The 14,491-nt window shown below is 41.6% G+C and overlaps 1 long non-coding RNA gene across 1 annotated transcript in view; it reads left to right on the top strand.

Moving 5' to 3' along the window:
• Positions 1-2,450: 2,450 nt before the first annotated feature.
• LOC134351314 (uncharacterized) overlaps positions 2,451-14,491 on the top strand; it is a 109,646-nt gene continuing 97,605 nt past the window's right edge. The window contains exon 1 of the long non-coding RNA XR_010019124.1: positions 2,451-2,531. This is a non-coding gene — a long non-coding RNA (uncharacterized LOC134351314). The remainder of the gene's footprint in view (positions 2,532-14,491) is intronic.

Below are 14,491 nucleotides of genomic sequence, written 5' to 3'. Positions count from 1 at the left end.
AAGGCATTCAAGGATGTTGTTGAAAATTTTCTTGGCAACTACAGAGCACAAAACTACATGCAGCTAGTTGACAACATACTTCAAGCATACAAAACCATGAAGTGAAACACGTCACTTAAGATTAATTTTCTGCATTCCCACTTAGACTTCTTCCCTGCAAATCCTGGCACTGTCAGTGATGAGCAGGGTGAAAGGTTTCACCAGGAATTATGGTCATGGAGAAATAGTATCAGGGCAACTTGAATCCATCAGTGCTGGCTGATTATTGTTGGACACTTAAGGGAGAAGCCTCAGACATTGAGTACAAATGAAAATCATCAACAAAACATTTTTAGCTTAGTTGAACTATTGCAAAGCGTCAGCACCATTATGAAACTAAATGCATGATATTCAATAAAAGTTAGCTTATTGTTTCTCCAAATTCCCATGTGGTACAAGTAATCTGAAATTATATTTGTGTTCAGCTTCAAGTGATCTTTAATCATTAACAAAAAACAATTCTAAAGAAGCAACACTTTCAATGAAATTGAATTGAATTGACTTTATTACTTACATCCTTCACATACATGAGTAAAAATCTTTACATTATGCCTCCATCTAAATGTGTAATGTGCAATTTATAGTAATTTATAATAAATAGTATGTACAACAGGACAGTCAATATAACATAGAAATACAATTGTATTAGCATGAATTAATCAGTCTGATGGCCTGGTGGAAGATTTTGTACTGGAGCCTGTTAGTCCTGACTCTTATGCCGCAGTACCATTTCCCAGATGGTAGCAGCTGGAATAGTTTGTGGTTGGGGAGACTCAGGTCCCAAATGATCTTTTTACACACCTGTCTTTGTAAATGTCCTGAACAGTGGGCAGTTCACATCTGCAGATGCGCTGGGTTGTCTGCACTACTCTGCAGAGTCCTGTGATTGAGGGAGGTACAGTTCCCATACCAGGCAGTGGTGCAGCCAGTCAGGATGCTCTCAATTGTGCCCCTGTAGAAAGTTCTTAGGATTTGGGGGCCATACCAAATTTCTTCAACTGTCTGAGGTGAAAGAGGCGCTGTTGTGCCTTTTTCACCACACAGCTGGTATGTACAGACCACGTGAGATCCTCAGTGATGTTTATGCCGAGGAACTTAAAGCTATTCACCCTCTCAACCCCTGATCCATTGATGATAATGGAGCCTGTATCCATTTCTCCTGTAGTCCACAACCAGCTCCTTTGTTTTTGCAACATTGAGGGAGAAGTTGTTTCCTTGACACCTCTGTGTCAGGCTGATGACTTCTTCTCTGTAGGCTGCCTCGTTATTATTTGAGATTAGGCCAATCGGTGTAGTATTAATTAGCAGATTAAATTTTTTGTTGTCCAGTGTTATCTTAGGAGGAAGTCAAGATGAATTATTGAGTTGGCAGCTTTGAAAGATGCATGGACAAGAGTTTACAGGTTGTAGTGATATCCGTTACTGTTCTGGTGATGGTTCACTGCATCTCATAGATGTCCTACCTTGGCACTGATGGTGCACGATGATGGTCATTGTCTTGAGCTGTAGTCTCAGTGGAGTACACTGGGTGACAAACAATCCTGGGCAAAGGAGGCACAAGAAACTGCTGATGATGAAATCTGGAGCATAAAACAAATTGCTGGAGAAATTCAGCTGTTTTGTGGAGAAAAAGGGATATTTGATGTTTTAGGTCTAGATCCTGCATCAGGGTCAAAGATTTGTTTACAAGAAGGTAATTGGGCTGAAGCATTTACTGCTGAAACTGACATTTACTACATGAATCATCCCAGGTTACTAGTCAAAGTTCGATTTTCACATTCTGTTTATAGATGAAGAATTCTCAATAACGACCCAGTGAGGTTATTCAAGCAAGACAGATTACTAAAGCAGCTCTCTGAACACACTGTCTCAACAGATTTCCAAATGAATCATTATAATCTATCAACACTATTTTAAATTATCAATCAACTACTCAACATCATGATGTGTCGTGTCGTATGACGTCGGTGATCATGATCCCATGGCCATGATCGTTCTTGGCAAATATTTCTACAGAAGTGGTTTGCCATCAACCACTAATGTTTGGAATGAGATATCATGTGTCATTCCAAGAATTCTCAGCAAGTATTGTAGAGCTACATGCTGAGCTTGTTGATGTATTGATCATCTGACCTGTCATGGTGCTGCAATTGTTTTCAGACTATTTGAATAAAGTTCAAAGCAAGGAATCTGCCCACCAGAATGTTGAGAGTGCTAAATCCACCACTGTGTTTAGTACACCCTGATATTTTTTTCCTAACTGTGCAGCAGGAACTTCCCTAATTTGTTCATAATCCACAGTCAATGGGAGGAGCTTGTCTCTATTGACAGAGGCTCAGGCCTAGAATTGCGGGAATTATCTTTGTGTCTAAGTGAGGCTCCTCTGATACTGGGGTGTATACACTGAACAAAGATCACCAGGCGATGGCAAGATTAACGAGACTGAAGAATGAGCGATAGTTCATGCAGAAAGGAGCGATGGATGGTCGCAGGTAAGGCAACCCATTACAAAGCTGGAATTGATAGATTTTACCTAAGTTTGCCATTCTTTACTGCCCCTAGCAACAATGCAGATATCCCCCCTCAGTTGTCCTTATGGGTATTGTTTTCTCAGGATCAAGGCTCGTTGTTTCATTTGATTGCTTGTGACCTTTTGCAATGAGGACATTTACAGGCCGTGGATTTACTCTGAACTGAATGTGATGAAAGTATCTGCAAGGAGTGTTACCAAGCTCCCAGCTGCAGTCTCTGCAGCAACATCCTCAGTTTTAACTCAAACACCAGTGACCTTGCAAATGCACAACAGAGTGAGAGAGAGGATGTGTGGTTATTGTTCAGAGTGTGCGATGTTTTAACAGACTTGCCTCTCAATCCAGCTTCACTACATTGTCCATAAGACCATAAGACCATAAGACAAAGGAGCAGAAGTTGGCCATTCGGCCCATCGAGTCTGCTCCGCCATTCTATCATGTCACAGAGCTACAGAATCATACACAGAAACAAGTCCTTCACCCTGCCAGTGTCATATGTCACCAATTTTACTTACTTACACAAATCCATTCATTCACATTAGGTCGACAATTGAAATACTTGTCTCATTATTTTTTACTTGTAGTGAGAATATCTGCCTCTATCACTCCTTCAAGCAGCGTGTTCCAGAGTCAAACCAAATTTGTTGAAAAAATGCTGTCAAATGCCCTCTAAGTCTCCCACCTCTTGCCTTAAACTTATACTCACTTTCCTTTGGCACAGCCACAATATGAAAAAAGATTTTTTATATCTAACATATCTAGCCAACTCATAACCTATTCCTTAGCTTCCTCTGTTCCAAGAAGAGTAAGCCCAGCCACACACCATCCACACACCATCCACTCCCGGCAACATCCTCTGCATTCTCTCCAGCTTGAAATCGTCAGGAAAATAGCAAAGTCCTGTTACCAGCATCTGTCTGGCGTCACTAGTCATATAAGTGCAAAGTGAGAAGCGTCACAAAAGCATTTAATAAAATACCACATAATAGGCTAATATACAAGAAACAAGCTTCTAGTATTGGAGAAGTGCGCTAACATGGATTGAAGAATGGTTGTCATGTAGAAGAGGAAAAAATGGGTCTTTCTCAGGCTGGAAGGATATAACTAGAAGAGTGTCTTCACCCTCAGTTATTTGTTGTCTGAAATAATGTCTAAGAGGACAGCCAGATGTAAGATATACAAGTTTCTTAATGAATTAAAATAGTGTGAAAGCATACTGCAGTGAGGATATTCTGACTCTACCACAGATAGGTGAGTGACCGGTCAAAATCTCAGCAAATAGTTGAAGGCAGTAAAGTGTGAGGTCAAACATCTTGGAAGCAAGAATAAGCCACAGAAGAAAATTAGTTGTGGGAGTCTGCCTCTCCACACTTGGGTCCAGCCCTGAGAGTGCACACCGTTGTTTTGCCTTTGCAGTCTGAAGATAAACATCTCTCTTATTTCAAATATGAATGTGGGGAGCATTAATTTACCAAAAACCATTCAGTGTAAAATACAATGATTTTTCTATTTGCTAATGCTATATTGTGAAAAGATTCAATTACAAAGGAGAGATAGGAGTTGAATTCTAACATTACCTTAATTAAAGTACTTTATAATTTAATTTTGATTGAACGGATATCCATTTTGTCTTAAATGAGAAAATTAAAGCCCTGTGAAATGTCAAATTCTGTGAAAGGAGATATTAGTTGAAATAATAATAGAAATGCTGGAGATTGTCATATGAAATGTTTTATCAAATCTCTATAAAATTCCACAAGGTAAAATGCAGTATGCTTTGTTTCCTAAGAAAATATTAGGCAATCATTAAAAATGCAACATCTTCTGTTCTTGATCATTAATTTGAGTCTCATGTTAAATTTTATGCTGAGGAAGTTCAGATGATCATAAACCAATAAAAATATTAAAACATTTGAATCAAATTTCTGCCTTCAAAAACACAGCCTACACCATACCACAAAGAAATTATTATAGAAACAAACAAAATAGGTGCAGGAGTAGGCCATTCGGCCCTTTGAGCCTGCACCGCCATTTATTATGATCATGGCTGATCATCCAACTCAGAACCCCGCCCCAGCCTTCCCTCCATACCCCCTGACCCCTGTAGCCACAAGGGCCATATCTAACTCCCTCTTAAACATAGCCAATGAACTGGCCTCAACAGTTTGCTGTGGCAGAGAATTCCACAGATTCACCACTCTCTGTGTGAAGAAGTTTTTCCTAATCTCGGTCCTAAAAGGCTTCCCCTCTATCCTCAAACTGTGACCCCTCGTTCTGGACTTCCCCAACATCGGGAACAATCTTCCTGCATCTAGCCTGTCCAATCCCTTTAGGATCTTATACGTTTCAATCAGATCCCCCCTCAATCTTCTAAATTCCAACGAGTACAAGCCCAGTTCATCCAGTCTTTCTTCATATGAAAGTCCTGCCATCCCAGGAATCAATCTGGTGAACCTTCTTTGTACTCCCTCTATGGCAAAGATGTCTTTCCTCAGATTAGGGGACCAAAACTGCACACAATACTCCAGGTGTGGTCTCACCAAGGCCTTGTACAACTGCAGTAGTACTTCCCTGCTCCTGTACTCGAATCCTCTCGCTATAAATGCCAGCATACCATTCGCCTTTTTCACCGCCTGCTGTACCTGCATGCCCACTTTCAATGACTGGTGTATAATGACACCCAGGTCTCGTTGCACCTCCCCTTTTCCTAATCGGCCACCATTCAGATAATAATCTGTTTTCCTATTTTTGCCACCAAAGTGGATAACTTCACATTTATCCACATTAAATTGCATCTGCCATGAGTTTGCCCACTCACCCAACCTATCGAAGTCACCCTGCATCCTCTTAGCATCCTCCTCACTGCTAACACTGCCACCCAGCTTCGTGTCATCCGCAAACTTGGAGATGCTGCATTTAATTCCCTCATCCAAGTCACTAATATATATTGTAAACAACTGGGGTCCCAGCACTGAGCCTTGCGGTACCCCACTAGTCACCGCCTGCCATTCTGAAAAGGTCCCGCTTATTCCCACTCTTTGCTTCCTGTCTGCTAACCAATTCTCCACCCACACCAATACCTTACCCCCAATACCGTGTGCTTTAAGTTTGCACACTAATCTCCTGTGTGGGACCTTGTCAAAAGCCTTTTGAAAATCCAAATATACCACATCCACTGGTTCTCCCCTATCCACTCTACTAGTTACATCCTCAAGAAATTCTATGAGATTCGTCAGACATGATTTTCCTTTCACAAATCCATGCTGACTTTGTCCGATCATTTCACCGCTTTCCAAATGTGTTGTTATCACATCCTTGATAACTGACTCCAGCAGTTTCCCCACCACCGACATTAGGCTAACCGGTCTATAATTCCCCGGTTTCTCTCTCCCTCCTTTTTTAAAAATTGGGGTTACATTAGCCACCCTCCAATCCTCAGGAACTAGTCCAGAATCTAACGAGTTTTGAAAAATTATCACTAATGCATCCACTATTTCTTGGGCTACTTCCTTAAGCACTCTAGGATGCAGACCATCTGGCCCTGGGGATTTATCTGCCTTAAATCCCTTCAATTTACCTAACACCACTTCCCTACTAACATGTATTTCACTCAGTTCCTCCATCTCACTGGACCCTCTGTCCCTTACTATTTCTGGAAGATTATTTATGTCCTCCTTAGTGAAGACAGAACCAAAGTAATTATTCAATTGGTCTGCCATGTCCTTGCTCCCCATAATCAATTCACCTGTTTCTGTCTGCAGGGGACCTACATTTGTCTTTACCAGTCTTTTACCAGTCTTTTCCTTTTTACATATCTATAAAAGCTTTTACAGTCCGTTTTTATGTTCCCCGCCAGTTTTCTTTCATAATCTTTTTTCCCCTTCCTAATTAAGCCCTTTGTCCTCCTCTGCTGAACTCTGAATTTCTCCCAGTCCTCAGGTGAGCCACTTTCTCTGGCTAATTTGTATGCTACTTCTTTGGAATTGATACTATCCCTAATTTCTCTTGTTATTGTGAATTGTCTGATGTGATTGGGTGTTTGATGGTAGTCTACTCAAGATGAACCCTGCTGTAGCGAAATCCATAACATGTTATCGTGACAATGAACACTGAATGGATCTCTAACAGATAGAATAAAAGTCAGAGCTGAATATCTCATGTTAGAGCAAAGTAAGTAGCGCAAAAATCAAAAATGGATCATGGAAAGACCTGATGAAGGGTCTTGGCCCAAAACATCGACTGTTTACTCTTTCCCATAGATGCTGCCTGCCCTGCTGAGTTCCCCCAGCATTTTATGTGTGTTTCTTGGATTTGCAGCATCTGCAAATTTTCTCTTGTTCACAATTTTATTAATAGTTTCTTCAGAGAAAACTCATTCACAGAGAGGTCCTGGTTGTGCAGTTAGTTCAATGGTCACTAAAACCATTCTTAAATGTAATGATTTTCACTTTCTTAGCTTGTGCTCCTTCTTATTTTGTCCAAGTTTCCTTCGCTCCTGCAGATCTTGCTGGAGGGCAGTGGCTCATGACTTCTTGTGTTAGAGTAAGTTTTTCTTGTTGCCCTCAGCTCAGAATTTTATGTGGAGGCCTGATTGGATAACAGCATGATACCAAGGAAATGGTAGGATTTCCAATCTATCTCTTTAACCAATCAAATTTAAAGATTGAGAAATTAAAAACATGACTGATCAGGACGAGGGTGAATTAGATTGAACATCAGATTATATTAATAATAAGAACAAAAGTGAAATGAATTAATATTTAGTATGAAACAAGATCGTTTTGAAATTTCTAACAACAATTTACTCCCGTCCTCTGGGCCCAACATATTGATGGAGCTACAAAGAAGGCATGACAGTGGCTATATTTCATTCGGAGTTTAAGGAGAATTGGTATGTCACCAAAAACACTCAAAAACTTCTACAGATGTACAGTGGAGACTGTTCTAACTGGCTGCATCACTATCTGGTATTGTGGGGGGGGGGGAGGGTGGTGGTGAGAGGAGGTCTACTGCACAGGAACAGAATAAGTTGCAGAGAGCTGTAGCTGCATCTTAGGCACTTGCCTCCATAGCATCCAGGACATCTTCAAGGAGTGGTGCCTCAAAAAGGCGACATTCATCAATAAGGATTCTTATCACCCAGGTCATGCTTTGTTCTCATAGCTACCATCAGGAAGGATGTACAAAAGCCTGAAAGCACACACTCAGTGATTTGGGAACAGTTTCTTCCCCTCTGCCATCTGCTTTCTGAGTGGACATTGAGCCCATGAACACCAACTCACTACTTTCTTTTTATTTTTATTTTTGAACGAGTTACTTAATTTAACTATTTTATTTAATTCACTTTTCTTTTTCTATTATTATGTAATGCATTGTATTGCTGCTGCAAAGACAACAAATTTCATGACCTATGCCAGTGATATTAAACCTGATTCTGAACTCTATACCGTAAGGAGTTTGAATGATATGAATGATTTTCTTTCTTCGGCAGTGATTGGCTGATTGCATTACATCAAATTCTGTGACATTCGTACCTAACTCTTCAGTAATGCCCCAATGATGAAACATTAAGGAGCACTTAATGTGTTCAAGGTGATACAAATGTGCATATTTCTGTTATTTTTCTATACGACCCAAGAAAAAGAATTCCTTTACCAAAATTACTCTGGACAATGACATGGAAAATGTGGCCTGCTACAGTCATCCTGCAAATTTTTGATCTTTCAAACTGATGCATATTTTTCAAATCAGGTTTAGCGCAGTGTGTTTGTTATTGAGATTGTTCAAAGGACAATGCCACGACTCTGAGAAAGCTATCCATTTAGCTCACCTTATCATAAATCTCCAATAAATCTTTCCATTTGCAACCTCATGTAACTTACAGGAGAACATATTTCCCAAGTAATTAAAAACCTCTGGCTACTACTTATTGTGTTACATAATAATTAGTTGACAGTAAAGGATTCTTAGAAAATACCATTTGTGGGAAAATTGGTACCGTGGAATGAAATAATTACTTCAAGCTTTCATAATCAAGGATAGAAAATCTAATTGGCTATGTCTATTTTCAGATACTTAATTAGAAAACTCTTTGGATTGGATATCTTCCTCGGAGTTCAGGAGCAGATGCAACGAGTGGAATTTTAATAGATGTGTTCACTGGGATTAGATGGAGGAAGGGGGATGATATTCATTGCTTCAGGAAGCTGACTTCAATTTTCCAGTTTCCACATTTCAAGCCTGTCCCTTAAGAGATTATCAATTGCCATGGCGAAGTAGAGGAATATTTCAATGTAATTCCAGGTTTGTCTATGTTTCCTGAGCTTCCACAAACATGGCAGGTGAGTACACCAAAGCAATTATTGTCTATTTGCTTGAGGTGCCACAATAGCACTGGGCTTAGTTCATCTCTATTACAGCTCAGGGTGTTGGAGTTTGGAGTGCAATTCTGAAGTCATCTGTAATAAGTCTGTATGTCCTCCCTGTGGAATGCATGGATTTTATCAGGGTCCTCCAGTTTCCTTCCACAGTCCAAAGGCATACCGGTTTGTAGGTTAATTGGTCATTGTAAACAGCACTGTGATTAGGCTAGGGTTAAATCAGGGGTTGCTGGACAGTGCAGCTCGAAGAGCTGTAAAGGCCAATTCCATAACATAGCTCTAAATAAAATAAATAAAAATAAAAATAATGTGAAGAAACAAACAGTCAAATTTTTGGGTCAAGAATTATGGAAGCTAAATGTCAGTAACTGTGATACTGTGACCAATAAGGGGCGACTCGTCACGTGCCGCTCCGATGGGAATCATTAAATATTCCCATTCAGGGCTATTGCAGCTGGAATCCACAGTCACAGCTATGGGCACTTCAGTATGCAGCATCACTTTAAGGCATTTAAAAAAATCCGTCGATACTCAAATTTGACGGACCCTGGATCGCAGATTCAAGCTGCGAATGCAGTTTTCCTCTAAGGGAAAGGAAGAGAGGAAAGCATGCTGGGCTGCAAGTAAGATTGAAAAGCAGTGGCTTTAGATTCCCACTCCCAACTATCCTGCTAATGAATGTACACTTTCCGGAAAGTCAAACTGAAGACCTCAGAGCAAGATTCCTGTACCAGAGGGCCATCAGGGTCTGCTGTATACTTTGCTTCATGGAAACATGGCTATCCTGTGCCATTTTGAATGCAACACTGCAGCTCTTTGGCTTCACCATTCATCATAAAGACAGGACAGCTCAGTCTTTTAAAGGCAGAGGAGGTGGAGCATGTTTTATAATTGCACAGACTTGGTAGTTCTGTCTCAGTCCTGCTCACCTGACGTGGAACATCTAGTGATCAAATGTTGTCCATTATATCTGCTGAGGGAGTTTTCTGCCATCACTCTGATAAGGTCTACCTTCCACCTCAGGCCAATGTCAGGCAGGTACTAGAGGAGCTAAACTCCAGAATCAGCAGTCATGAAACAATGCACTCTGACATTTTCCCCTTCATTGAGGGAGATTTCAATCAGGCCAGCTTGAAGGAGTCTCTCAACAACTCCCACCAACATATTGTTTGTGGACCCAGATGAGCCAACACATTTGACTACTGTTATACCACCATCAAGAACGCTTACTGTGCCATCCAATTCAGACACTTTGGAAAGTCTGATCATCTGGCTGTATTTCTACTTGTGGCATATAGGCTGAGACTAAAGTCCACAGCACCAGTGGTGAGGTCCAAGAAGAATGGTCAATGGAGACAGAGGAGCTCTTACAGGACTGCTTTGAGTAGGTGGGCTGGACAATATTCAGGGACTCATTTTCAAATCTGAATGAACACACCACAGTTGTCACCAACTTCATCAAAATCTTTGTGGATTAGTGTGTGCCTTCAAGAATATACCAGACATACCCAAATCAGAAGCTGTGGATGAACCAGGAGATTTATAGTCTGCTGAGGGCTAGATCTATAGCATTCAAGACCAGTGATTCAGAACTATACCAGAAGTCCAGGTTGAGCCTGCAGAAGGCTATGTTAAGAGTGAAGAAACAATTCCAATTGAGGACAAGGACTGAGTCGGATACACATCAGCTCTGGCAGGGTTTGCAGGCGTTTACTTCCTACAAAGTGGAACTTAGCATCATGAATGGCACCGATGCTTCACTCTCAGATGAGCTCAAAGCTTTTTACGTGCGCATTGAAAGGAAGAATAGAACTACACCTGTGTGAATCACTGCAGCAGTTGGTGACCCTGTGATCTCTGTCTTGGGGGCCAACATCAGAACATTTTCTAGAGGATGAATCCTGGCAAGGCATCAGCTTTTGATGGCATACCTGGAAGAGTTCTGAAAACTTGTACCAATCAACTGACGGGAGTGCTCAAGGACAACTTCAATCTCTCACTGCTGCAGTCGGAGGTTCGCACCTGCTTCAAAAGGGCGACAATCACACCAGTGCCCAAGAACAAGAGGGTGCGCTGTCCCAACAATTATCACCCAGCAGCAGTCACATCTACTGTGATGAGGTGCTTTTAGAGGTTGGTCATGGCCAGAATCAACTCCTGCCTAAGCAAGGATCTGGCCCCTCTGCAATTTGCCCATTGCCACAATAGGTCTACAGCAGATGCAATCTCACTGGCTCTCTACTCAGCCTTGGATCTCCTGAACAACAGTAATACTTACTCAGGATGTTATTTATTGATTAAAGCTCAGCACTCAACACAAACATACTCTCAGTTCTAATCAAAAAGCCTCAAAACATGGGCCTCTGTACCTCCCTCTGCAACCAGATCTTGACATCCTCACTGGGTGGATCGGTCTGTGTGGATTGGAAATAACATTTCCTCCTCGCTGACAATCAACACTGGTGCACCTCAGAGATGTGTGCCTAGCCCACTGCTCTACTGTCTCTCCACCCATGACTGTACGGCTAGGCACAGCTCAAGCTGCAGTAGGAGGTTCCCACAAGCTTCAAAAGGGCAACAGCCATATCAGTTACCAAAGGCGCTCACAGATTTCTACGGATGTACCGTGGAGAGCATTCTAACTGGTTGCATCAACGTTTGGCTTGGAGAGGCCACTCACGGGATCAGAAAAAGCTGCAGAAAGTTGCAAACTTAGCCAGCTGCATTGTGGATACTGGCCTCCCCAACATCTAGGAAACCTTCAAAAGGTGATACCTCAAAAAAGCAGCATCCATCATTAAGGACCCCCGTTAATCAGGACATGCCCTCTTCTCATTGCTACCATCAGAGAGGAGGTACAGGAGCCTGAAGACACGAAATCAATATTTTAAGGCCAGCTTCTTCCCCACCACCATCAGATTTCTGCATGAAAAATTAACCCAAGAACACTATTTCTGTGTTTTTCCCTTTTCTTTTTGCCCTAATTATTTAATAAATTTATTTACATATACAGTATATATATTTTTTTCTTATTGTAATTTACAGTTTTTATTGGTATGTATTGCAATGTACTGCTACCACAAAACAAGTTTCAAATTATAAGCCAGAGATACTAAACCTGATTCTGATCTGCCTTCTTATCTGCTGATAAAAAGGATTTGTTTTGCTGATAGTTTCAGAGTGACCCTGACCCAATCTCCCCTGCCATCCTTGAACACTGTGCTGGCTGTTTACATTCTTTACAGACATTTTTAATCATTCTCTTAAACTATGCATTTTTCCAGCATGTTTCAAAAAATCCAGTCCAAAATCAGGGATCACTGGACTTGGTGACTGCAGACCAGATACCCTCACATCAGTCACAATGAAGATATTTGAGAGGCTGGTCATGTCATTTCTCAAATCCATAACCGAATATTTTCTAGGTCCACTGCATTTTATCTACAGCGACAACAGAACTGTAGATGATGCAGTTAACATTGCGCTGAACTTCATACTAACTCACCTCAACTCCCCAGTACATACTGTATATCAGGATTCTCTTTGTAGATTTCGGTTCATCCTTCAATACCATCCTCCCTGAGCTTCTGCAAGAGAAACTGTCCAAACATAACGTACCAGGTCCCACCTGCAGGTGGATCCTCTCTGACATGAGGCAGTAGATGTGTAAGTGAGTACATCTTTGCCTACTGCTCACTCAGTTCTGGTGTGCCACAGGAGTGTGTTCTCTCTCCTCTGCTATTTTCTCTCTACACCAATAACTGCATCTCCAGTGATCCAGTAGTTAAACTGATAAAGGCTGTGGACAGCACTACTGTCATTGGACTACTCATTAGAGATGAAGAATCCAATACAATCGATAAGTGAATAAGCTGGTGTCCTGGTGAAATCAGAACAATTTGGAGCTGAATGCCTTCATATTGACTTCAGGAGAAAAGTGTCTCCCCTCTACAGTTACCGCCATTTCAATATTCAGGTTCCTGGCAATCATTATTTCACAGAACCTCGTGTGGGAGGACCATATCACCTTTATTAACAAAAAAGCTCGGCAGGGGATGTACTTCTTTCAGCAGCTGGTAAAATTCTATCTTCCCCAGAACGTACTGGTGCACTTCTACACTGCCATCGTGGAGAGCATCGTCACGTCAGCCATTAGTGTCTGGTTTAGTGCAGCACCCTCTCACAATGGGCTCTATGGTAGCATAGTGGATAGCACGATAGTATTACAGCTCAAAGTGTCAGAGTTCAGACTTCAATTCTGGCACTGTCGATAAGGAATTTGTACATTGCCCCCATGACTGTGTGTGTTTCCTCCAGGTGCTCCAGTTTCCTCACACAATCCAAAGATGTACCCGTTAGTAGATTGATTGGTCATTGTAGGTTCTGTGATTAGGCTAGTGTTAAAGAGGTGGGTTGCTGGGTGGTATGGCTCATTGGGGCCTGGTCCGCACTATACCTCTAACAAAAAATAAAATGTAAAGCTACCGGGAGTTATCAGGTCAGCAGAAAAGGGCATTGGCTGCAGTTTGCCATACACAGACTTGTATGTGTCCAGGACAAAAAAGAGTGCAGGAAAAAACCCTTTGCAGGCAATACCCACCCAGCAAACTACCCTTTCCAAAAGCTCTCTTCAGGAAATCACTATAGGTTTATAAAAACAACAAAACAAATCATGTCATCTTAAAAGTTTCTTCCCCCAGGCAATTAATCTGATTAACCTTTCCAATTAGACCCCCCCCCACCCCCTTTACTGAACTGTAAACACTTTAAACTGCTGTTTATAATGCTGTGTTCATTGTAAATACATGTTGTTATTTATTTATTTATGCACATTTTATTCCATATCTGTACCTCTAACTTTATTTCTATATAATTCTTCATTCTTTATAATTGTGGATTGTTGTTTTTAATTGCATGTAGTGCCAACACACCACGGCAAATTCCTAATACACGTAAATATAGATGAAGGAATTGGTTGTTGACTTCAGAAGGAGTAGCAGACCACATGGCCCCATTTACATCGCTGGTGCACAAGTGGAACAGGTCAAAAGCTTTAAGTTCCTTGGGGTCAATATCACAAATGACCTGATTTGGTCAACCAAGCAGAGTCCACTGCCAAGAAGGCCCACCAGTACCTTTACTGCCTGAGAAACCTAAAGAAATTTGGCCTGTCCCCTAAAACCCTAACTAATTTTTATAGATGCACCGTAGAGAGCATTTTTCTAGGGTGCATCATAACCTGGTATGGAAATTGTCCTGTCCAAGACCAGAAGAAGCTGCAGAAGATCGTGAACACAGCCCAGCACATCACACAAACCAATCTTCCGTCCTTGGACTCACTTTACACCGCACGCTGTCGGAGCAGTGCTGCCAGGATAACCAAGGACACGACCCACCCAGCCAACACACTTTTCGTCCCTCTTCCCTCCGGGAGAAGGCTCAGGAGCTTGAAGACTTGTATGGGCAGATTTGGGAACAGCTTCTTTCTAGCTGTGATAAGACTGCTGAACGGATCCTGACCCGGATCTGGGCCGTACCCTC

Source organism: Mobula hypostoma, chromosome 9 (assembly GCF_963921235.1).
Source record: "Mobula hypostoma chromosome 9, sMobHyp1.1, whole genome shotgun sequence".
NCBI lineage: Eukaryota > Metazoa > Chordata > Chondrichthyes > Myliobatiformes > Myliobatidae > Mobula > Mobula hypostoma.
This window is presented reverse-complemented; position numbering and strand designations above follow the sequence as displayed.